We start from the raw sequence: 27,157 nt of genomic DNA on the forward strand, positions 1-27,157 counted from the left end.
CTACATCCCACACGACCTACTTTCAGAGTCACAACTATTATGATATGAAAAATTTACCTTATATCAAAAAACGAAACCAAAGTAATCGTCATGATCATCCTGGTTTTCATATCATCAGACAGCACAGTAGGGCTTTGAAGCATTTTCTAAAGAAAGATTTGAAGGGATCTGAGTGGTTGTTAGTTCTTTTGGGAGTAATCATGATAATTCCTGTTTTTTTTTTGTTTTTTTTTAATCTCCCTTGTTTTTTAAAGATTAAAAAAAATCAGCCGAGAGATATTCACAATTAAATAAATGAGAACGGACACTTCCAGAAGAACAAAATCTAAAGTTTGTTATCTTTGAATAATAATAGTTTTATCTGAGTGTGGTGATCGTTTGTAAAGCACATATTTTATATCCCTGTGACAGAGATCAGATTAAATCATGAGTCAAGCAATGAATTTGCATGGAGCAGGTCCGTGGTATCCGTAACATAAGGCTAGTCCATTTATATTTCGAAATCTACGGGTTCAACAAAACTTAGATTTTAAAAAACTCATTAAAAAGTTGAAAATATCAATCCTAATTAATGTGAATACAAACGAGCATCTAGACGGGTATAGGGAGGGATAAATCACTCCCCAATCCTTAAAAAAAAACACGCACACACACACACACACACATTTGGAGGAAATGGTATAGAAATATTGACTACTGTGAGAGGTATCGCTGTTTCTATAGGCTCAAGGGAACGTTACATCCTGCTATGACCCCTCGGCGCGCCGCCGCGTAACGTTCCCGAGAGCCAGTATAGAAACAGCTATGCTTCGAATATTAAAGCTGTCCATATATCTTTTATATATCGAATTCACAAAAATGTACAAAGAACTCTAACCTTATCTTGTTCTTGAGTAAAGACAGGTTAAAACATCACAGAAAATCTGAGACACTGTTTGTAAATCTTCGCTGGAAAGTTGCCTGAAAAAGGCTGAATGTTACGATCATTCGGGAATCGCACACACACTGCACTCTATTTGTATCCGCGCTCGCTCAAAGAAACTTTGTACGCGTAAACCAATGGGGGACTCAGCAAAAATTATTTATGCGGCCCGTTACCCGGGGCGACGGGCATCTTTCCCATAAACTTGAGACCGTTAGGCGGGCATGGCTAAAATCACGACTCCAATTTCGACCAATCAGATGACTAGATTTATTCAACATACTAAAGAGAGGTATATAATATATATTATTCTTTGCTACGCTTCCGCATATCGAAGAGGGTTAAGAACATTTTCACCGACCATCCCACACCTCCCACTCCCCGTGGATCCGCCTCCGTCGAAGATTCACTTACTGGTTTCAACAACTAAATTCCTACGTCATGACCTGAGGTTGCAGGTGTCATAGCCTGGTCATAGGGGGTGGTTTTAGGGTCTAATCGGATCCTTGCTGATGGCTTGAATCGGATACCATGATTATGTTACGGTAGAGCAACATTTCCATCCAGTCTTGGTTAGTGATATCCCCTCCCACCATTCTTCCCTTTCCCTTTCTCTCTCTCTCTCTCTCTCTCTCTCTCACTATCTCTCTCTCTCTCTCTCTCTCTCTAGTGCTCTATCTCTATCTCTCTCTCTCTCTCCATCTCTCTCTCTCTCTCTCTCCATCTCTATCTCTCTCTCTCTCTCTCTCTCTCCCTCCCTCTCTCTCTCTACGTCTACACCATGTCGGTATTTGCCGTGAATACAGCTCCGGGTATGTTATCATGTATTTTATGTTCCATGTTACATTATCGGAATTTTAAACTTCGATTTTGTTAATGTTGATCTTGTCACCATGGAGTATAAGATCCAGGAAACTGGAAGAACCCTGGGCATTACATGAGTTCAAAGACCCAACAATTTGTTACGGGAACGCATTCTGCTACCACTAATAAACCCCAGGAGATTGATTGAACTTTGGAATCCTATTACCATTATTTTTTAGTCGACGACCTTGGCCAACGACCTTAGTGCCTCGCCTTCTAGAAAATTGTTTGATGGAAACTTATATGATTTTTCACTTTCGTTTTCTTTAAAGCCTAATCCCTATTTTCCCAACTAGAGTTGTTCACCTAATTTCATATGTTTCGCTTTCTCGCGGCCTTGTCCTATTTCCATATAAATCGAATGAATGCTTTCTTTGTGCATTTTGTGGTTTTCAAAATTGTATTTTATTTTCAAAACATTGCTTAAGATATAGGATCTTTGTTTCATCTTGATTGAAAGAAAATATACCAAAGTCGACATGCTACCCCCCCCCCCTCCTCACCCTATCCCTTGCGTGCGCTCTCTCTCTCTCTCTCTCTCTCTCTCTCAAAAGTTTGTTCCAGTGTTGTTTATATTCCAATAGGCTTTCTTATCAGATCCACATTAGACCTTTAACTTTTCTCACTTTCAGCGATTAATTCATTTAAAAAAATCTCCATCTAAAGTATTTTTGTCGTTCTTACCTTCGATATTATTTGTATTTTACGTCACTAAGCCCTCAAAATCCTACCTTGAATCAACTAACATTGATAATCATTTAAACTATGCATTTATTGGTGTCCATTTTTTTCTTCAAAAAGTAATTAATTTTCTAACCGATTGATTTCGTAGTTTCCTTCATTTCATAATGAAAACAAACATTTGGGAATAATCTGTGAGCATCCCAGTAGCTTTCATTGAATGTGTCCATCTTCTGTGTCTTTCCCTTTTCTTCTGTCCTTGAAATGTCTTGTTTTTTCTGACTAAATTCTCTCTCACTTTCTATCAAGACGTTTCTCCTCTTCTTCATCCATCATGCCCTTCACTGTACAGTTTGTCCTTGACGTCACAAACGCCAAAGTTGCGTCTAAAATAGCCCAGCGGACTAATTAAACTGTTGAGCGGAAGGCATCAGCTGTCCAAACCATCTAGTTTCGGCCTTCGATGTTTGATGGTTCAACGATCGATACCCAGGGTCTTACGATCCACTACTTCTCATGACAAATTTGTTAGTCGGCTCTTTTTTCTATGTTTTTGTTGTTGCTGCTGCTGCTCTTGTTGTTATTCTTGTTACTCTAGCGCTAATCATTCTTTAAAGCTATCTAGTTGGTATTTTTTGGTCCAGGGAGGACGTCTTGATATTAAATGTGTGGTGTGTGTTTTAGCATGTTTGTAATTATATGCCTCCAAAGGCATTAGTACTTAACTCATCAAACTTGTATATATATATATATATATATATATATATATATATATATATATATATCTTGGGAAGATATGAAACTGTTCTGTGATTCGGAATGTCCGTCTAACTAAGACAAGTGAATGTGACACATTTTGTACGACCAATTACATCATCACCATCCTTTCTTCCGTCAATCCTTAAACTGTTTTGCAATAATCTTTACGTTTCTTAAGTATCGTTGGTTTCATCCCACCCCCCCCCCCCCCGATTCTTGAAATACTAGACGTTCTGCCTTTTATTGGTTTTGAAACGTGGGCTCCGTCTTACAAAGAGTTGCGATTGATCCAAATCAATCGCAAGTCCTCCAATCAATCGCAATTTTGCAGTCTCCTATCTCCTGTTCATAGTTGCGATTGATATCAATCGCAAATATTAAAGTTGCGATTGATATCAACTCTTTGTAAGACGGGGCCCAGGTGTGTCATAGCTTGATATTATAATCTAATCTAAAGCAAACCCGTTTTTTATATCTGAATGGATGTGCGGTATTGAGAGGGTCATGTGATTATGATGTGTATGCGACTATTAAATTTATCATAATACCTCAATTAACGAAAAACATGCATTATGAGATATTGCTTGGGTATATCTTCAATTATGATTTATATCTCCATTTAGACCATTAACATAACATAAATGTCGTCTCTGTATCTGGTTATTCTAGTCGCATTCTAGTCTGCTCAGTCGCATAATGACTCTTTCTCAGGATATCAATTTATCAAGCTTAACTGATTATTGCTAACTTATTAACATAACTAATAATGATTGCCGTTGCTACTTCAATATATTAAAGGGATCGTTTAACAATGTTAAATCTGAGATGCACGGCCTTACGTGTTATCAGTGTCTGTGATATGGTGTAATATTGAAGCCCTAAAAAAATGCGCTTCAAAATGATCAAGAAGTGCCTCAAAAAAGTAAAAATCTTTGAGTGACCAGTTTTACCATACTCGTTTTCCCCAATAGACTGTAGTGTTATGAAAACCGTCAGGCGAACGGTTTTCAAAATTTGTAATTTCAATCATAAATATGTTGATAATCAGACAGGCGATCGGCTTGTAAAAGTCATGGGGTTCCTGACTGACCTAAAGGTTTATAATTATCATTACATCATGAGCTAAATCCAGAATTTTATTTCAGAATCTAAGACAAAGTTACCGGATCCCTTTAAAGGTACTATGTCCCATTTGCAGGCTAAAAAAATGAAAAAGTTAAATTCCAACTGCATTTGAAAGATAATACTTATTTAGAACTTCCCTAAAAAAGGTGGGGCTTGAAAATGTTTTCAAGTGGGAAAATAATGACTATTAGTTGTCAAATCGACTTTAGGGCTATAGAGCCCAAAAGTAATAGTCTTGATTTTCAGACAATTGTACCGAATGGTCATACGTTTTATGCTGCGCAAAGATTCAAAAAGTTTAATCTTATGGCCATCACAAGAAGTGGGTTATTGATGTAGACAAATGCTCATGTACCCTTTACAACTCTTTTCATGTATGTTATTACCAAAGAAGAAAAAAGCCAGTCAGTCACTCAATAGTGTCTGACAGTGAAGTCTAGCAAGTAAACGGGTTTCCTTGCATAATTTGAATATGAGGACACTGCTAACGTTTAAATTTCACAGATAGGACATACATGACATATTCATAATTCCGCAAAGTTCTACAGAATTTGAGGTTGGCTGCAAAAGGGACATAGTACCTTTAAGAGGACTTTGATTTTTTTTTTACCCCATTTTTATTTTAAAGGGATCCGGTAACTCTTAGCTCATGCTGTCAGTCAGGAACCCCATGACTTTTACAAGCCGATCGCCTGTCTGATTATCAAGATATTTATAATTGAAAATCGAAATCAAATTTTGCGTTTGCCAAACGGTTTTCATAATACTCCAGTCTATTGGGGAAAACGAGTATGGTAAAAGCGGTCACTCAAAGGTTTTTACTTTTTGAGGCCTTTCTTGATCATTTTGAAGCGCAATTTTTTTTAGGGCTTCAATATCACACCCTATCACAGACACTGATAACGCGTAGGGCCGTGTATCTCAGATTTAACATCGTTAAACGATCCCTTTAAAGGAATAAGGTTATGTACGTGGTTACGTTACCTAAATTCTTCATGACTATTGGCTTTCCCCTTCCCATTTTTTCAAACCTTATAACTAAAGTAGACTTTTGGAAGGAATGAAATCACAAGTAGATCACCATGTTACGAAAATCCCTTGACAAGAGATGAGCTTGATGTGTGTGTTCGAAATTTCCTCTTTAGACAATTAAATAAAACTAAGAAGCTGCTTCTAGCGTCAGTCCTCCGTGCTTGGAATGAGGGTAGGACTAAACGAGAGGATATGGCTAAGATTCAAGTCAAAATCGACTGAAGACTTAAGAAAAGCTTTTACGGAAGACCTGGTTAACCTAGCACTCATCGTGCCCTCGTCGTGATGAGGAGAATAATTCGATTCACTCCTAGACATAATAAGGAAGTGACTTGTTGCGGAGGAGAGATGTCAAAGAGTTTTACACACATTAACGTATCCCATGTTATCTGGATATCGATTTATGCCGACTGCAGTATGAAGTTCTCATCAAATTGAATTTCTCGTTTCATGACCCCACACGGTGTCAAATAAACGCCTCTTTTCGACCGAAAGATATAATACTGGGTATAAAGGATGGAGGATAGAGTGATGTCGAAAGAGAGAGAAGGGGAGATTGGACACTACTCACAGGAAACCTGCTCACAATACAATTTTCACGCCATCGGTATGAGTTAACCACTGCTTCCGCTGTCAGTACAAATGCTATCGATTTTGATACCATGATTCAATGCTATCATTTTTTTTTCCCGATTATGTCGATGGTCAACATCAGCTTTGCCAAAGTAAATTTACACAATATATTGAATGCATGTCTCTTTACAATAACCTTCAGTCAGGTGAGAAGCGCCAGTCATCCGGATATACAAGCACGAGGGAAGCAGATTGTAGACCGAAGAGAGGAGAAATAGGTAAGCAATAAATAAATGACAGACAGCGATGGGTGACAGTCGAAGGAGGGTAAAGAGGACTGAAAGATAGATAGAGAGAGCGGACAAAGGCAAGCGGTAATGAAATTGAATCAAGGTTGGTCGAGCACCCCCACCGAGCCAAATCAGATTACTCTCGTTTCTGCGTGCTGGGGAGCGTCGGCTTGGCTTGTATGTGAAATGAATACTGTTGCAAGACGGTGCTAATGTTTCAACCGCGAGGATACACTGGCCATTGATACCACCCACTAATGAGAAAATGAGCACCACTAGCCATGCCCCTCAAATGTGGGTAAACTTCGTATACGTGTTCGGCGACAGTCGTCTGCATTATACGAATTTCTTCAATTTGCCTAAAACTTGTCTCAATATATTGTGACGAAATTAAGAGGGAAGGAATAGCTTAACGATAGAGGATACATGAGCAGGGTTGTATGAGATCCCTTTAAAGCCCCACTGTACTACTTGTAGCTACTACTTGCTCCCTCTATATAGAAAACAATGCCTAATCGGTGCCTATTGGTCCCCGTGATCCTCTTTTTCTTATGTTAATTGAGAGCTGAGTTGATGAGATAGCCACCTGTCAGTGACCTTGCTGGGTGGTCTAATCCCCCTGGTTAAACTAGTACAGACTGCCTTTAAAGCATTGATTGTGAACTATACAGGAAATAAGGAATTACTCCGTATCTTTTTGTTCAAATTAAAACACACAAACACACACAAACAGAATGAAACACCGTCTTTTTAAGACATCGCAGCTCTGATGGTAAATATTTTAGGGGAAAAAGTGATCGTCTATATTTATTTAAAACTAAATCTCAGGTCAAGACCGAGATTAAGACATCAATACATCCTCGAGTAAGTCTCAAATACTGTGCGAGTGCTTGATCCACAACGTTCGACCTGAATCTTGGCATTGATCTCGTCACTCAAGAACCCCAGGAATTTTATACTAACCTCAACTTACAGAATACTTCTGTCATCTATCGGGCGATATTAAATGACTCCATATAGGCATTCTTTCCAAAGGTCTTTCGTGTACACGATTCAAATTTAGCACGAAAACATTTTAAAAGTATTGAACAATTAGAATATCGACTTAAACAAAAGTAAGAGATATAAATTTATTAGAATTCTTTGGATTAACCCTTGCTGTAAATTTCCACGTTGTCCGCAAAGTAGCATGTGACCCGCTAGTTTGAACAACTTCTGATTTAAGAACATTCTTCTATTAATAGCGGAACAAAATTCGTCTAGAGGTATTTAAGAAGTTCCGAATATTTATTTTTCAATACTTTGCATGATAGAAACTAACATAGTTTCTTTCTTCTCATGTTATACTAATAGAATCGTCTATTAGTAAACCAACCTTCACTATTTACAATCTAGAATCAGATTTAGATTCTTCCTAGATTCTGCGTAGAGGAAACCTTTAATATAGTAACGTGATATAGCGATCATATGTAGCTCAGCAAGTTGATAGTCAGAAAGCTACAAACCAGCGAGACTCTCAGCCGGGCCCAGCTGCAGAGACCTTAGCATCATCATCGATAGCAACCTTGATATTAATGGTAACTTCCTTGGAAACCTAGATTTGATTGGCTGTTGAGTGTTTTTGCAATTGTAATATTTATATTGACAGCAAAGTTACCATCAGTGGTTAGTTTTTACCCATATTCTCCAGATGGTCTCAAAAATACAAATAATAATGCAAATGTTTTTAATGGTGGAATAATCTAATTAGAATAATCACCGCGGAATCAAATTCAAATGAAGATCTCATCTCACCAAACCTGTGAGAATAGTTTTGGGTCTAACCATCCATGATTTAAACTTTCATCTGCAAAGTGTTTATCCCTTTTCACAGTCTGTTGACGAAATTTCGTCAAACGCATGTTCAGAAGTAAAAACGTTTTTGACTGCTACCTTTATTTGAAGCATCCATTTATACACCTGTCATCTTCTATAAGAGATCGAATGTTATACATTTAAGTTGTTGACATAAAAGCTATATATTCGTATTTGCACCATAATGTTTTCAACCTTTCCATATGAAGTACTCTCTCATTTCCATCGAAGGACATGTTATGAAGAGAGGGATGGGGGAGGTAAGAGACAAAAAGAGAGATATGGAGAATAAAAGAGGGAGAGAGGCAGAGGAATGAGAGGATGCAGAGATGTGTGAATAGATATTGTGTGAAAAGAGAGAAATAGAAATAGAAGGGGAAAAAAAGGGTACCCTTTGGAACAGCACGTCACTTTTTACAATATGCCAAGAGTACATTTTCTCAGTTGCCTCCGCGATTATTCTTTGGTAATATTATACCCCCCCCCCCCCACCCTCCTTAAAAAAAGGACTGATATCAATGTTAATTAGAATTTTACGTCGTAAACATGTAATTGTTGTCTACGTATCTAAAATACAACAATCAAATGACGATCAATTTTATAAAGAACAAATCAAAATGTATACAAAATTAGTATATCTCCGAGAAATGAGGAAATTAACAACATACTGCATTCCTCTAACCCCATCCCAAAGCTTCCGCTCTCGCTCTTTCTCTTTCCCCCTCTCCCTCTCTCTCTCTCTTCCTCTCTCTCTCTCTCTCTTTCTTCTATTTTAAACACTTTTTTCCGTCGCGAGTCAGTATTCTGAGTATAACGAGACGTTCTCTTCAAGAATGATTGAATGCTGTACACGCAGTACTGACCGCAGCCGAAGGGGTGCACGGGGCGCTCATCCTTCGTTTTGGGGCAACTCCAATAACCGTGGCGAATAATAATGAAATAGATAGGAAACTGTTTTTGGATTTATATGGTGTTTAATGCATCCATGGTGTCTATAATTGACTTACGGTTACAAAATTTATCCCGGTCGTTGTCTTTCAGCTTGCCCGGATACATTGTGTGTACATCCTCCACTTCATTGGGAGCATTCCATCTAACCCATATTAAATAGACGCACATAATGCACAGTGATGTTCGTCTTCTACCGGATACCAGTTAAACACCTGAAAAGCGAGATGCAATGTAGGAAGAGCCTTGTTTAATTGCTGTGCGGATGATTGAACCCACGACCTTCTCATCTCCAGTTGAGCATTTAGATCCTTGACTACGCCACCTCTAATACTTTAGTAGCACGTATTTATACATATATGTATATGTATAAATATATGTTATGCTAGCGCCACTTGTCTTTTAGAAATCTTGGATCCACAACCGTCACGTAGCGCATGTCGTCACGTAATTTATGACAGAAGTGTATATTTATATCCCCCCATCTATCACGCCCGGGCCAATGAAATCCTGGTATATCCCATGCTGCTATGGATCGACTATGGCAATCGAGAAGACGAAAGCAAAGAAGAGTGTTTATTTTTCATCAGTTAAAAGCCTTTTTCGCTCCTCGCGATATTATCTTCTTTTCGGCTATTTGCCGTTCCGAAGATGATGTGGAAATCTCTTCCTCGAAAACAAATAATTCACTTCAGGGCATCGAAAGGGGGTCATGAAACGTATCGAGATTAACTTCTAGATTGAAAAGTCTAAATGTATTATTTTGTTAATGGTGGTCTCCTTATCGCTAAGAAACTGAACCCGACAGAGACAGGATCTCTTCTAAAAACAAAATGGTCACCCCAGCAGCGTATGAGTTTAAATCACAACAAAACGTGATACCGGATGACAGCTCGATATCTGTTGAATGGTTAAGTTTATATTATAAAGAAAGGCGTAAACACTAACGAGGGCCTGAGGTTCGTGATAAACGGAAGCAACATTATTACGTTTAAAACAAATCTGAAAGACGAGAACTACTTCAATTTTCTTTAAAAGATTTGTCTGGGGTTCATAATATACGCATTTTAAAATCATATACGCTTATGAAAAGGGAAAAAATATAAAGTAGGAACTAGCTTTCTGGCGCCTTTTCAACTGCATGCATTGCAATCATAACAAATGGTGTCTATTAGGTCGAACTTGTAACCTTCTTACCGAAAGTCAATATTTGTACAAATTCTAGAAAGCGCTTCTCTGCTTGTTAGAGTAGGTTATAAGAAGTGGTTAGAGGACACGATATTTATGTTTGTCTCCCTGTCTGAGGACGAGAGTAACCGCAATGTGTTTATTTGAACAAACATTTTTTTCTAAGAAGCGACAGATTAATAATTCATTGGGCAACAGTTTCTCACGTTCGGTGCCTCATTTTGTCGCCTATTCGCAAAGGTGAATCAGTCAACACTTACTGATCTTGCGGGTTATGGATGCACACGTTTTCATCTACGTTCAATATAAATTATGTACTTCTCAGAAACAAGAAAAGCAAAAAATAAACAATGAAACAAAGAAAGGAACGAAGGAGATATGAATTGAGAAAGAAGACCCCCCCCCCCACAAAAATAACGGACCCAGTCAACAAACTAAAATGAATCAGAGGTATGATATCGTGTTGATTACCGCGGGATGAAAAGGTCAAAATCTGGCGCTCCGTAAATCACTTGACTATTATACTCTACACCATCCATAACTATAGAGATCGGCGCTCGATATATTCACTAAGTCGGGTTGAAACCAGGACTGATGTCAGTGTTCTAGAATTAATAGTAGTACTTTCTTGATTTCTATGTAAAGCTGCAGCAGGGTTGTCTGAAAACGCCAATTCGTATTTTCAAACACCAACTGTTAATTGATATGCAAATTAAACTATCATACATTATCTTGTCTCTTGAATCAATTATCATTTATATCATACCTTTTCACCCCGCTTGTATTATTACAGCTCAGTTTGGTAACACATACCAATATCCATGATATAGACATGTCTTAACCCATATGTTTAAATATAAAAATGATACAGTACACGAAAGAGATGGGCCCTTCAGTATGATAGTAGTGGGTACATTAAGCAAAATGAATCTGTATTATATTTGAGGACAAAGAATTATTAACGAGAAGTTTCATATCCCTATTTTTAAAGCACAATTAACTGCGAAGGGAACACGTATCGTTAGTTACCATGGGTACCGTTAAAATATTATAATACACTCGTTCAAGAAGGGTCTTTAATTACATCAGCTAATTTCATAATTTGAATTACATTTAGAAGTCTTACAAATAACATGACAGAACAACCATCTATTAGTGTTTTCATAGTCGGCCAAGGAGTCAACACAACAAGCCTGCATGCAGTCAAATATAAATAATGCATGTTGAGAGCTGTAGATGAAACCTAGCCAACCCCCTCTATGCTTTCATAATCCATCTGAATAAGGCATTCATTCCTAATCCATTGGGCAACAGACCTTTTAGAATGTTTCTTCTGTTAGGTATAATATTACCTCATACATTATCGAGAGCGGTGACACATCAAACGGCACAGAGCCAATGTACTTTCTCCTTTCACTCTTTCAACTTTGTCGATTGCTACAGCGATAGTTTGTGTCGTTTCGTCGCACTCTGTGCCCGGGGGAGTTGGCTTGCGGAGCCCTGCCAGATAGAGAGAGAGAGTCCGTCGTCTCGCAGTTACAATTTGTACGGAGCTTTGGAGGATATTCTGAATGTTTGTACTCAAATGGAAAAGGGATACAATATTTGTGTCCCGTTCTTTTCTTCTTCGATTTTCGATCTCAGGAAATAACACCTATGATTTTAGAGGGAAATACGTATCCAAGGGAAAGGGAAACGAGTAAATATTCAAGCATAAAACATCACATACTATACCTCAATGAACAAAACCCTACCACACATGAATAGACTGATTCCAATTTGCTTACATTGACAAACGACATTCGTCTATTTTCCTCGTTGCACTTTCTCTTTCATTTAAAGACTCGTCAATGTTTTTTGTCAAGCCACAGGAAGTGCACAACGGTCGGATTGTGTTCAATACTTAACCAGCTGCGCGAGCAAGCAATGCTTAGAATGCATACACAATGCTATTGATATATTATATTCTTCACGTGTGGTCCCTCAATGTTTAAAAGAACAAAACATTCACAATTCAAAGAAATGAAATCAGCTTAAAATAGGTTTCCCTTTGTTATGACTGTCTCGATAAATATCAATGTGTCTCATCATGTTCACCATAATCTTCAAGCATCTAAATATTGAAAAATATTTAAATAAAGAAAATGGAGTTTCATTCGTTGATATAAATACTATAGTTGTTATCCGCATAGAACCCCCATCACATAATTACATGTCACTTACCTAAAAAGGTATGACGATAATGACAATAGAACTTAATATTAGAGTAATAATTATATCAAACCTTCATTTCGATGTTTCTTTGTTAACGCTGAAAGTTGCAGAAAATCGACTAAAAATAGAGAGCAAATCTCTCGTGAAAGATGAAGTTATAATCATTAACAATGTTTAATGAATAATTATCAATATGAATCGGTTTAGTGTGGCTTTTCTGATGTAATTGATTTGCTGACCTGCCTTATTTGATGATTTTGTTTTATGTTTCAAATTATAATCATGGTGGAAAGGGAGAAAGTTGAACAGAATATTTGAAAAACATCCATAAGATTTTATGAGAAGAAATTCAACTTTGTACGAGCGCTTTGGAAAGTTGTATTCAAGAATCCATAAATCATTTCATTTCTCAATTACTCAGTTCGGAATAAAGTCAGACAGAGATAATGGAAAAGAATTACACATCGAATACAATGAATTGAGACGGGCACTAATAGGACAAATTCCCTTCTAATTTGACACTGAATAGTGACGTCGTCTTTTACATTTGTACATTTATATTACTCTTGAACGTCCAAGTTAGCAGTTCATGTAATCAATTTCATTGCTCTTTCTTTTTATAGCATTTGATTCTTGTAATTAATTTCGACAAGTACATTCATTAGGGAGACGGAGGAAACGAATTGATTAATTTGCATTTAATAAGCTAATCTACATTGCTTGTCATCAGGTTAGTGCTAATTCTTCCCCTATGTCCAACATCTCAAATTCGAACATTGGAAATTCCGAGCAATTACAACATAAAGAAAGATATGTCTTAGATTGTATTGCTTATGTACATCTTATACATGAATTGATCTGTTTTCTTATAAAGCTACTTTGCTTTAAATAATGTTAGATATCACGCACGCAACTGCATTGTGAGAAAGAAAACTGTTTATACTTGGTTCATAATTGTTAAATGTATAGTGAGTATGAATTAATTTCATTAAGGGTTTAAATATGATAAATTTCTGTGAAAGAAAAGCACGTAGCAAAGTTATGGGAATTGCGCAAACATTTATGATCATAACATTTTATCCAAAGCTTCAAACGGTTTCTAGCCATAACATCGTAATTCAGGAACTGAAATCTTTTTCATTGCACATTTGTAATGTGATGTTCGTTATATATCAAAACAATATGGTTGCTCACAAATCATTTTTCTTCACTCAACCTTCTCTTCAGGTAATGTCTAATGGACATTTTTCGTGGTTATCTACTACGTCATAAATCATATCGGTATGTCTTCACAAGTTGTTTTCGTCTGACTTATGTTTTAAAGGTTTAGAGTCGAGCTACACGGTGTTAGATGGTTTAACCTGGCTGCTAAGAAAGCATGTATTTGCATGTAAGTAAACAACTATGGGACCGACTGCTTTAAGTCCTCTCCAAGAGACTTGGTAATGAGAAATAATACCTTACCAAAGGGCACGAGTGCATTTACATGGTTTCGAACCCGGGACCTCCCGGTAACGAGACAACTTCTATACCGCTGTGCCTCTGTACGTGTTATAATTATTTTTATTGACCACTTAGCCATCACGTAACACCTTTAAAGACGACATTAAAACGATTCAGAAATGGTAAGTACATATTCCTAACGGCTGAATACCCCTTTATAGCTTACCATGCGCAGACATGATTCCTTAAAGATAATATTTAGACAAAGATCCAATATGGCCTGAAGATGTAGCTATAAAAGACTGCTTAGTTTAATACCTCCAGGCAATGAACCTCTCTCTTTCCCTCATGCGTAACCCAATGTCTTATCAGTAAAGAAATATTCCCATGTCTCCCTTCTCTCCCTCCCTTTCTCACTCTCTCTCTCTCTCTCTCTCTCTCTCTCTCTTTATTCCTCTGAATCATTCTCTCCGGCTCACCATTTGTCCCCGTTCATGATGATGCCATTAAACCATCTTGTTTTGGGTTGTTTAACATCTTCGGTCGATATACGATTTGTTATTATTATGTTTATTCTCCTTCTCTCTCTCCCTCTTTCTCAGGTACAGACAAGTTTTGGAAACGTCCCCCTATCAAAAAATAAAATGGAAGCTCTTATTACCAATCATGTGAAAGAATATGTTGTGACTAATACGTGATGATACACATTTAGAATCGCCTACTAAATGATATATTTGGTAAATGATCATATCTATCCGGCTTGGATAGACATTGCTTAGTCCCATAAACATCTTTCTGTGTACAGTGCCTGTAACTTTACCAAGACTGGGCCAAATTTCTTATCATTATGATAATTCCAGAACCTTGCAGTACACGCAATACTTATATGCTAGATAATCAACCTTTTCTGATCGATTTAATAACGTTTCTTTCACAGTGCAATCACATGACCAGAATTGGTCTATACCTTTAACATCTTCAGTAGATATACGATTTGTTATCATTATGTTTATTCTCCTTTCTCTCTCTCTCTCTCTCTCTCTCTCGTCTATATCTCTTTCTTACTCCCACTCATTCTCTCCGGGTCATCATTCGTCCCCGTTCATGATGATACCATTCAACCGTCTTATTCTAAGTTGTTGTAAAGGTAAAGACCAGTTTTGGAAACGCCCCCCTATCAAAAAAATAAAATGGAAGCTCTTATTACCAATCATGAGAAAGAATATGTTTTGACTTATACGTGATGATACAAATTTTGCCGGGAAACCGCCTACTAATTAAATTATCATATCTATCCGGGTTGGATAGATATTGCGTAGTTCCATAAACATCTTTCTGTGTACAGTGCTTGTAACTTTACCAAGACTGGGCCAAATTTCTTATCATTATGATAATTCCAGAACCTTGCAGTACACGCAATACTTATATGCTAGATAATCAACCTTTTCTGATCGATTCCATAACGTTTCTTTCACAATGCAATCACATGACCAGAACTGGTCTATACCTTTAACATCTTCCGTAGATATACGATTTGTTGTCATTAAATTTATTTTCCTCTCACTCTTTCTCTCTCTCTCTCTCTCTTTCTCTCTCTCTCTCTTCTCTCTCTCTCTCTCTCTCCTCTCTCTCTCTTTCTTTCTCTCTCTCTCTCTCTCTCTCTCTCGTCTATACCTCTTTCTTACTCCCACTCATTCTCTCCGGGTCATCATTCGTCCCCGTTCATGATGATACCATTCAACCGTCTTATTTTAAGTTGTTGTAAAGGTAAAGAACAGTTTTGGAAACGCCCCCCTATCAAAAAATAAAATGGAAGCTCTTATTACCAATCATGAGAAAGAATATGTTTTGACTTATACGTGATGATACAAATTTTGCCGGGAAACCGCCTACTAATTAAATTATCATATCTATCCGGGTTGGATAGATATTGCGTAGTTCCATAATACACCTTTCTGTGTACAGTGCTTGTAACTTTACCAAGACTGGGCCAAATTTCTTATCATTATGATAATTCCAGAACTTTGCAGTACACACCAATAATGTTAATGCTAGATGATCAACCTTTTCTGATCGATTCCATAACGTTTCTTTCACAATGCAATCACATGACCAGAACTGGTCTATACCTTTAACATCTTCGGTAGATTTGTTATCATTATGTTTATTCTTCTACTTTCTCTCTTTCTCTCCCTCTCTCTCTCTCTCTCTCCTTCATCCCTCTCTCTCTCTCTCTCTCTCTCTCTCTCTCTCTCCCTTTTGTATGTCCTTTTCTAACGCTCACTCATTCTCTCCGGGTCAGCATTCGGCCGCGTTCCTGATATATACATTTGGTTTATAATAGTTGTTCAACATCTTCCGTAGATATACGATATGTTTTTATTATTTTCCTTCTCCTCTCTCTCTCTCTCTCTCTCTCTCTTCTATATCGCTTTCTTACTCCCACTCATTCTCTCCGAGTCATCATTCTCTCCGGGCCATCATTCGTCCTCATTCACGTTGATGCCATTAACCTGTCTTCCTTTATATACTAATTGTTTAACATCTTCCGTAGATATACGATTTGTTGTTATTATGTTTATTCTCCTCTTCCTCGCTTTCTCTCCCTCCCTCTCTCCACCTCTCTCTGTCTCTCTCTCTCTCTTTCTCTTTCTCTCTCACACTCTCTCTCTCAAACACTCTCTCTCTCTCTCTCACTCTCTTCCCGTTTGTTCTCTTTTATTCTCTTCCTCTCTCTTTTCTCTCTATCTTGCATTCTTTTTTTTTCTTTAATATCTATCTTGCATTCTTGCTGTCTCTCCCTTTTCGTGTATCCATGTCATGTCAACAGGTCTAATATACTGAAATACAGCAACAACAAAAATGACTCAGGATACTGACATTTTCGAAATGAGTCACATGGATGTGAAAAAACAAAATATCCTTTTCTGAGAAAATGTTCATTCCAGTAAGTATCATGATACATCATTAACTAGTGACCTTGTGCTCTGTCATGGAAGGCGCTGTAAATGAACGTAGGCAGTGACTTGGGTGCAAGTATGCAGCAGATATTAAATATCATGAAAAGGATACGGTGTTGCAGAGGACAAAATCATTGGTAAAAAAGTGCCTGCTTTTTAAATAAATTGATGAAAAAAAAGAAAGCGTATTGCAGGGCATATTATTTAATATTTTGTTTTCCTTCTCATAACAAGTCAATTCAGTGCGTCTGCGACCATCGAAATACAGTAACATTGATTTCATGATTTGCGATGTGTTATCATCACTTGTATTACGACAACAGAAAACCATTAGTAGGATATGGGTTCGTAAAGCTTTTTCATTACTATTATTATTGTTATTATGTTATTATACTTCAGCATTCGCAATGAGTTACAATAGCTTGTATTTCAAGAAGTTAAAAGAGAAAAGAGTGGAAAGAGTAAAAGAATACCTGATCTTAAGACATGCAGGTCTCTTGACTTACTGTCACAATCTTCACATCAGACTTTATCATTTTCAATATTATCATCGTTCTCATGATCACCATCACCGCAAACACCAGCAACAACTGCACATTAGCCACTATTATATGACAGTGATTATTATCGTCGCTACGATGGCTACTGCCACATCATCATTACCACCACCATCACCCTTATCTTCAACATTATCATCATCATTATCATCATCATTATCATCATCATCATTTCACCATAAACACCGCCTATACAACTTTTATTATCATAATGATCACCACAATCATTATAATCGTCATTATCCCCTTCACCACCTTCATCAGCATTGCCATTATAATCATCACCAGAAGCATCAATATGATCACTTCTTATGGACCCACACGACTTCTCCAATCATCACTAAAGCGAACTCCCTCTAGTCTGGTGACTAGATTGGACTCCATATTTAGAAATAACTTGTCGATCAGCACATCATAGTTACGATCCCTGCCCAGTCTAATGGGAATACAGCTATTGCATTACTAGATACACAATCTTGATTGAGTATGACATGCTTTCAGCGGGGCAAACCATCGGAACGTCACAAAGGCTCAGGAAAACAACGTCACTTCAAATGGAATGACATTTCATCATACCTTTCATTTATATTCAATAATACATTTTAATGATGGTGGATTAACATTCACATCAGGGAGGAGATGGAGAAGGAATGCATCATCATTTGTATCGGGCTGATGGACCACCGTTAACAAGTTCAATGCACTGTTGACTGACCGGCTGGCTAATGAAAAACATCTGGAATTATTTCCGATATTAGTTTCCGTCTACGTGCGTCGTCAATAGAAACTCTTCCTTTCTCAAAACATGGCTACCGTAATAATTTAATTTGCCATAATGTTTCATACGACAAACAATGGTGTAGACAGTGTATGAACGATGCGTGAACGATGAAAAGATAAAGACGCGCTGTTTAATCTAGGAGTACATCTAGTCTTGCTCTTTATTCCTACTTGTTCACCTTTTCCTCTTTCCTTCTATTCTGACATGAAGCCAAGGATAGAATAGTACATGTACATGCTATTAAGGTCGTTCTCATCTACAATCGAAAAATCGTAGTCGTAGATAAATCATTCGTGGCCTTGTTTATCGCAGTTGGTTTCTTACCGGTCAGGAGTGGTAATGATTCGAGCAACGAGAGGAGATATTAGCAGCAAATTGAAAGGTTTCCTCCGTTAGGTGATAGAGGGCAGTAGTTTTTTTTAAGCTGCATTATACAATGTCAGAATGTTATAACACTTATGATTAGTATTTGTTTAACTGTTTTCAATCGTCATTATAAAACTAAGAATTTTCATTTTCTCTTTTTAAATAAATTTGGGCTAAATTGGAAAAACATGTGACCGGTAACTGTTTGGAAGTGAGAACACGTAGAGCGTTCTTTATAAAAAAATATTGTACTCAATGCGAATACAGCTGAATTGTTAGAATAAGAAATAGAATGCAGGAACTTGTTCGAAAACGTCTAGACAAACACAACTATTACTACCCCTCCCTTTTTAAGGTATTATATATTTTTTCTATCCAATCCGTCTAAAACAACATTTTACTTGCACAATGCAATAATGCGCGTATTTTATTGAAAATCATTCTCTGATATCATTTGACCTAAGGGCTAAATTCAGAGAAATCGGTTATCCATCTGCTATATCCGAGTCGTTAGAGTGATAATGTATATCGGAAGACATGATGACTTTCTGAACTGTTCAGAAGTATTTTCCCCTCTCATCATCATCTGCAATCACAACATGTACTTACTTTCTCATCAACCTAAGTAAATGCATCCGTATGTTCATCAGTGTGATATCTACAAACAGGCTGAAAAAGGTTTAAAGATGTCCTCTTCTCTATCTCTTTTTCCAGCTTTTGATATCTGTTCTTTTTCTCTCTCTCTCTCTCTCTCTCTCTCTCTCTCTCTCTCTCTCTCTATCTATCTCGCTCTATCTCGTTGTACCCCCCCCCCCCCCGTTCACAGTCTACTGCTTTTCTCCTCTGTCACTCACTCATTCTTGTTCAATATCGCAAATGACCCCCTCCCCTTTACTTTCTGCGATTCGAATATTTCTGTTGGTTTCTCCATCGCATTGTTTGAATAAACTATCGGGATAAAACGGCTACCTACTTTTAACTCATGGAAAATAATATTTTGGTCACGCAATGAGGCAACCCTGGTTGAGGATCACTTAAAATAACCTCCAATAACCTGTTTTATGCATTACTCTATGAAACTGACCCTTCCCCCTTCCCCACCCTCCTCTCTCTCTCTCTCTCTCTCTCTCTCTCTCTCTCTCTCTCTCTCTCTCTCTCTCTCTCTCTTTCTATATCCCTCTCCATCACTCTTTTTCTTTATTTTTGTGTCTGTCTCTTCCTCTCTCTGTTTTATCTATTTCCTGTATTTGCATTTATTTCTCCGTCCTTCCTTCTATCTTTCTAACACAATTATTTCACTAAAGTCTTCTTTTTTTATCGATCTATCTATCTTTCTTTCTCTCAATCTATCTTACATTCTTTCGTGTCCTAGGTGCCCCCTTGGACGGATTCAGTAGAATCGATTTACCGGAGTAAGTCACCGTGTTACACCCCACTCCAGACTCAGTCATTTAACCGTTTTATTCTAGAGTTTGAGAGTCTGTTCGAGACAATGCATTCTATGAGATCAAGAGTCAAGTCCTCCTAAGCAGAAGTGTGCCATCCAAACACCCCCATGGTATCGAAAGGTCGTAAATAATCCTGCATTTGCATTTATATGTGTATTGATCGATAAGGAAGGAAAACAATGCCCTCTGTTGGCATAAGTAGGTCGCCCCTAAGCTAATTTTCAGAAATCAAATCGTCCAAAGATGGATGGAGACCCATCACGCGGGCGAACGCATGGAGCTATAAAAAGGCTAAAACAGGGATCAGACTTAGTAAATACATACTAAAACAGCATAATGACCTATATACCTAGATATCTATGTCAAATAAAACATTCAATCCCATTTAGATGTCTCTGTTTTAATTCCAAAACCACCTGAGCTCGTTCTTAACGTCAACCGTTTGCGGATTGGTAATGAAAATCTATTTTCCCGTGTCTGAGGAACATTCTGATATGTTCGTCATATCAGGCGCGTACGCAGGGGGGGGGGGGGGGGGGAGTTTGGGTTACCCCCCCCCCCCCCTTTGTTTTTCGTATGTGTATATTTTTGAGCAAACCCCCCCCCCCCCCTTTTGCGGATTTAAAAAAAAATTAATTTAAAAAAAAAATTATGCCAATGGTTGACCTAAAAATGTCCTCTTACCCCCCCCCCCCCCCGCTTATTCAGCGGCCGGCTGATTCGTTGCGATTTTTTTGGGACCCCCACCCCCCCCCCCCAAAAAAAGTGACCTCTTTATTTCACATTTTCTTTTTCACAATGCAGTTGTAAGTTGAACGACATGAACTCATCTACCCAAAAAAAGTTTCTGAAAAGACTATACATGTACTTAAAAAAGCAGTGGAACAGCTAGCAAAGGATGGGCCAGCTCTCCCCTCCCCCCCCCCCCCTCTCTCTCTCTCTCTCTCTCTCTCCCTCCCTCCCTCTCTCTCTCTCTCTGGGCTAAAGTCACAGAAAACTTACAGTGGATCCATGATGGGCTAGTCGGACAGCCCTTATACAGATACAAAACTTTGTTTTCACTTGCGTTGAGGATATCTCAAATATATTAAAAATATAGGCCAAAAAACACACTTTGTGTATGCATTAAAAATCGAAAGAAGCTAATTGTGTCATACAGCTAGACAACATGACTTGTAAAACACCTGCGTAGGAAATCCGAGATCGAATTGATGTATGCGTGCCCTGAATATTCAGAATTTTACCGATTGTCTATACATTTTGTACAACATAACGCTTTAACCAATTCTGTTGCTATGTGCATGTTTTATACAATGACATGCAGGCATTGTCATAACCAACCGTACAGCTGCAATTCTTGCTTTTTTAACCCATTTATAATAGATAAAATAAGCCATATGGTAAGCCATTCTAGAAGATGTATTGATTGGTTCCTGAACAAGATGATTACATTTTAGTTATTCACATGTAGCCATGGGATCACAGAAAGTCATTTTACTGGACATCAAATCTTCGTTACAGTCCTAATGAGTGAAAAGCAAGGAGATGGGCTGATGAGCATTTTGCCGAAAAAAAGCTAAGAATGTTTAAAGATATCAATCGCTAAATACAATGTTGATCTCAAATTGGTAGAGTGGTCATTTGGCAGCAAGGGTTTTAATTTACATGACATTACTTCCCATTTATTCTAAGAAAAAGCCATCAGTTTCATGTCTCATAAATTAATCAAAATAATAATCTAAAGGTGATCAATAATTTTTAAAAAAAGGCAGAATGTTCTATGTATCGAAGGGTGCTTCAGTCACAGCAATACCTCAGTAGTCACTCTTATCATCGTCATCATCGTTGTGATTGAAAACATGAATCAACGGTTAGCAACTCTAAACATATACTTCTTGTTTTTTAGCTGAGAGCAAAGTCTTACGCGGTTTTCTTTGAAGACGCTACGAGGGGGACAGGTGTGACCCATTTACTTCTCTTCTCCAGTCCCGGCTACTTGCATGAATCATATTTCCGACCAGCCCCCGATATTAAAATGTAAGCTAATACCGATGCATCGGGTCATCTTAGGACTTACAAATATGGTGGTTGAATACCAATAATAGCTCTTGTTGTGTGTCCCCTTGGCAGGAGGATGGGCAGGATGGTGATAGGCAAACAGGTGGCGTGGTGGATGATGGGGGTAAACAGACATGGGAGGATATAGTAATAGCGACAATATGTAATATAGTACTCATGAATGCTCTTCATTCGAGTTAAATTGTTTTGTAGTTGTCTCAGGTTTCCACAACCTCGTCAGATTTTGTTTGCGGTCTTGTGTATGTTTGTGTTTGTTCGATTTAATTTATCTATGTCTCGTCATTTTGTTTCTTTTCTTCTTTTTTCATTCTTGTTTGTTGGAGATGTTTGCGTAAACTTGTCGGCAGAATTGGAACGACAGCCCCCATTCTATAAATAGTAAAACAACATCCCTGTTTCTTTTAATTTTAGAAATATAATTTCGCCCCCTGATTTTTCCATGAATCTGTGATCGCTGAATCCTTAGAACTCAGTCAGCTAGCATAATGGAGAAGGTTGATTTAAAAGGTCAAGATGATGACTTTCAAGAACTTCCATTCCAGACTTGAACTACTTTCACGGACGGCAGTATGTTTCATTGTATTACGAGAATCAAGATACAATATAACCGATTTTTATAAAGGTTTTATTTATAGAAGGTGAGTAATACGCCACCATGCATAACCTAACATTCATAGATTTTGAGGGGAAGCTATGTTTATGGATTAACCTGAATGTAAATTATCGATCTAGTTAGGGGGTAGAAATCTCCCTGAACATAATTATTCAGAGCAGGATATATAGGGCACGACGGTCCTACCCATGCCCCCTTATCTTTGCTAATTACATAACAGATATACTCCCTTAATTAGGGGTTTTTCGGCATTGCCCCTGCCCCCCCCCCCCCTTTCCCTCTCTCTCTCTCTCTCTCTCTCTCTCTCTCTCTCTCTCTCTCTCTCTCTCTCCTGCATCCGCTCCTGGTTAAATGTAAAAATAAAGCAATGCTTTGGTTGCTCAGACTAGTCTCAATTAAGATCAACCCGTGTTGAAATTGGTCTGAACAGCTGGAAACGACCTTTATTGCAAGCTAGGTTATTCTCCTCCAAGAAAAAAAGGTTTACGGCCGGCTTCGGCCTGAGTAATCTAAAATTACTTCGGTTTTGGTCAAGACAAACATATTGCGTTTTCGGAAGCTTGGAATATATAGCTTAGTGGCGCCTGGTTCGTTTACGTTGTGAGATACGAGAGGTGACTTGTCATCAGCTGTAGTTTGCTACTCGGAAAAGGGAAAGAAATAAACGGCATGTGATCAGACACACGCAATAGACGTTTCCTTTGCTTCTTCACACATAAAATGTGGAATAAAATGATGATTTGAGAGCACAAAATAACAATATGTCTTGTCTTCCCAGGGTAGCCTCATCAGTATTAATACCGTTCTCCTTGATGAGGGGGGGGGAGTAATCATAATTACCCCCCACCCCCCCCCCCCCCACCCCGTTTAAGCCGAGATACCATGACAAAGTGCTCAAGCATTCAAGGAGTATCTTCCTACAGGGTACCCATTAACCTCACCTTGGTGGGGAGTGGTAAATGTAGATGAATGTCCTGCTAAAAGACATTGGAGCCGAGGCGGGACACGAACAGCGAACCATGTGATCCACAGTCCGTTGACGTATCCACTAGTCCAAGACACCTCTAAATAATAATTTACGCATTTCTAAGGAGTACCTTTGACAGACATTATTCCATGAATGCGGAGAAAGAAGTTGTTTTGAATTGCAAACTTTACTAACGAGCGCTCATTATAAATGTCACCGCCACTGTTGGTTTTATCTTCTTCCTCAATGATTCCTATTATTAAAAGCCGAGATTCGCTGAAGGGCCTGAAGACCTATAGGCGACCTTAATTAAGTCCTGTTTTTGAATAAATCTAATGAGATATAAATCTCAAAATGGCAACACCCATCGTTTGTTCTCCATCCTATATTGACCTTTGAATTTACTTCATGTTGTTATCTGCGTCTTTTCAATGTTTAATCTTTCACTCCGAATACTCAATGATCATGATCAACCTTTTCATTGTCGTGAGCTTCTGTTATTACTTATTGACCGTTTCAGGAGCATAGCTGGCGCTCTTTCAGGTGGTTTTCGTTATTACGTCAGTCGTGAAGACTGGTCATGTATTATACATGTAGGGTGTATTTTGTTGCGTCTTTATTTCTTATTACAGACGAATCAAATCCGTCAGATTAACAATATGATTATGTCTAATAGAATATTTTGATTCGAGTTGAAATCGTTGAGATGATAAACACTAATTATTAATGTTAATGACCAAAATGCAATATTAGATTCCCGTAACATGGGGGCAATAACGAAATGTAAGTATCATTCCTCTCCCCCTCAATTATTTACTGAATAAAAAGGGGAAAAAGGGAAAGCGCCGTGGTAAAAGGAGAAGGCTCTCATACGACAGGTCCCGGGTTCGATTCTAGCTCAGTGCTTACATCCTTGGACAAGAATACCCGTATCGACCCAGGTGTACAAAATGGGTTCCTGACAAAAACTGATTCAGGCGAGGACGTAGGTTCGAAACTGAGTCACGTCTTTCGGATGACGTTTAAAGGTCGGTCCCCAGACGTAAATAATCATATCTGATTGATACACGTCTGTAAAAACCCAATACACACACACACACACGCTAGGGTATAATAATTTCAGGGTCCTCAGGATAAGCAATGTATCTTCCAGCGGGATTATGTTAAAAAAAGATGTGTCATATTTTTGGAGGTAAACATCGTGAAAACCTAAACAACGCGTCCCATCCGAGGAACGGGCCTTTCTGCACTTACGTGGTGTTAAACATCTTGGATCGAATTTAAAGTTTTCTCATCAAGTCATATCTCGTATCGAGTCAGACCTGCGGGAGCTCGTCGGGGCAGACAAGGGGGCCTTTCCCATAACAATTTGAGAATCCTATCGCTTATAGCGATGGTAAATGCATCTCCCCCCCCCCCCCCCGTCCTTCTAAAAAAAAATTTCCTATAGGCCTCTTTAATATAAAAGAGGGCTTTTCTTTAGTGCTTTATCATATTTCTTCTTCTTCATTTTCAAAGGCATTTGTTTTCTCTTTCTTCGTTTGACTCTATTTTCCCCCTTGCTTGCCACTCTATCCTCATCTGATCTTCAAAATAGTCCCTTCTGGAGTGTAACCTTCTCTTGAAACCCTGTCACCGAACCCTAGTGATAGTGCTGGCTGACATTACAGCTATTGACTCTGTTATTTCAAAGAGACGCTGGTGCACTTTTTGACAGAGCGTGGAAGGACAAGAAGAAGAAAGAGAACTAAGATAAAAGGGGCTGGGAAGGGGTGACCTTCATTTTCTTGAGGCAGCATCACACAAACTAGAATGATAGATGAAATAGGAATGAGTTTCCTCGCTTTGATTCGAATACCTCCTTAGAGCATACCGCTTTCCAGACATGCAAGTGATTGCAATGATGGTACCCCCACCAAACCTCTCCATAAATTGTTGACGGTGGAAAAGGCAAGTGATTTCACTGTCGCTGTGTCAATTTGTTCGGCCAGCCCATTTTCCGGAATCCATTCCCCGATCGCGCGGCGTGGCATGTTTCGGGATTCCTGTTGGACGATCTTAAAGGCTTGATCGTCGCAGTAAAACACAATTATGTGATTAAATTTCTCTCGTAAAATATTTTATTTTATTCATGTTCTTGATGAATGTCGTTTTACGTGCTGTGTTACAGAAAGTTTCATTTCTGTTTCCAGATATCATTCTAATATAACAACCTGTAAGTTTTAATGGTAAATACATGGTAGGCTATGCGCTTTATACTCCTACTAGTGCAGATGTGACAAAATTAGCAATGTTTTAAAATTGATATCATGATCCCATTTCAAATCACTTCTTTCGCAACTATTTCCTTCAATGGCTTCTTAAATCATTTTCATAAGCACACCTTTGGGTATTGTTTTCCTGCATTTAAGAGACAAATCTTATTCAAGCCAGGGCAAAGACAAATATCAAGATCAAATTAAAGTCAACAAAAGTTTAAAATAGTGGAACAAATGATATTTGGGACACATTCTGAAAACAAATCATTTTAAAGAAAACAATATTTTTCGCCAAGTTTTTTAATCAAGATATGCATACCGAATGACAAACAGACTATCATGCCATGCATGAATGTCAAACAAAGCCTCTGATCAAAAGTCTATACATAAAATAGGAAAAAGAGAGTAAAGTATCATGACCATCACCATCCTTACCCTTTTATGAAGTAGATACATTTCTCCGTCAAAGCCAAGATTTTTTTTGTGTGTGTGAAAAGCAAACAACAGAGACATTCGAAAGAAACCAACAAACTCACAACTTTCTTAATTTATCGGATTTTCCTCAAACTTGTACCATTGATCTGTTTTTTAAATGTTCAGCTTTTATTTTGATCAACTTAATATTTCTATGGAATTTCCCTTTTTATAATTCATTGTACTCAAATTACCAAAAGGTGGATTTTTATAAATGTCTTTTTCTTAATGGAAAAGATAGCTTTAAGCCATGCCAATAACGAGTGAACATTTTGCGGTGCTATTCGATAGAGAATAACTGGCAACTTGGCGAATTGTATCCATTTAATAAACCTACTAGATTTTTAAATTTGTGTCTGTAATTTTTCTAGTCTGTTGTCAGAAACAATTACTCAAAGCTCTATCGTAGGTGTCGGGAAAATGTCTCGATATCATTAATTGTCTCCTAAAGGCATTCCTGCGACCAAGGATTAGAAAAGATATTTTTAATATCTATTGTAACAGTATTGAAAATAAGGTGGTATGCACTCTTCCCTATTATATCTACCTCTTTTCTTCTCCTTCTTCTTCTGTTCTTCTTCTTCTTCTTCTTCTTCTTCTCCTTCTTCTTCTTCTTCTTCTTCTTCTTCTTCTTCTTCTTCTTCTTCTTCCTTCTTCTTCTTCTGTTCTTCTTCTTCTTCTTCTTCTTCTTCTCCTTATTCTTCTTCTTCTTCTTCTTCTTCTTCTTCTTCTTCTTCTTCTTCTTCTTCTTCTTCTTCTCC

Source organism: Strongylocentrotus purpuratus, unplaced genomic scaffold (genome assembly GCF_000002235.5).
Source record: "Strongylocentrotus purpuratus isolate Spur 01 unplaced genomic scaffold, Spur_5.0 spur5_scaffold_14, whole genome shotgun sequence".
NCBI classification, from domain to species: Eukaryota; Metazoa; Echinodermata; class Echinoidea; order Camarodonta; family Strongylocentrotidae; genus Strongylocentrotus; species Strongylocentrotus purpuratus.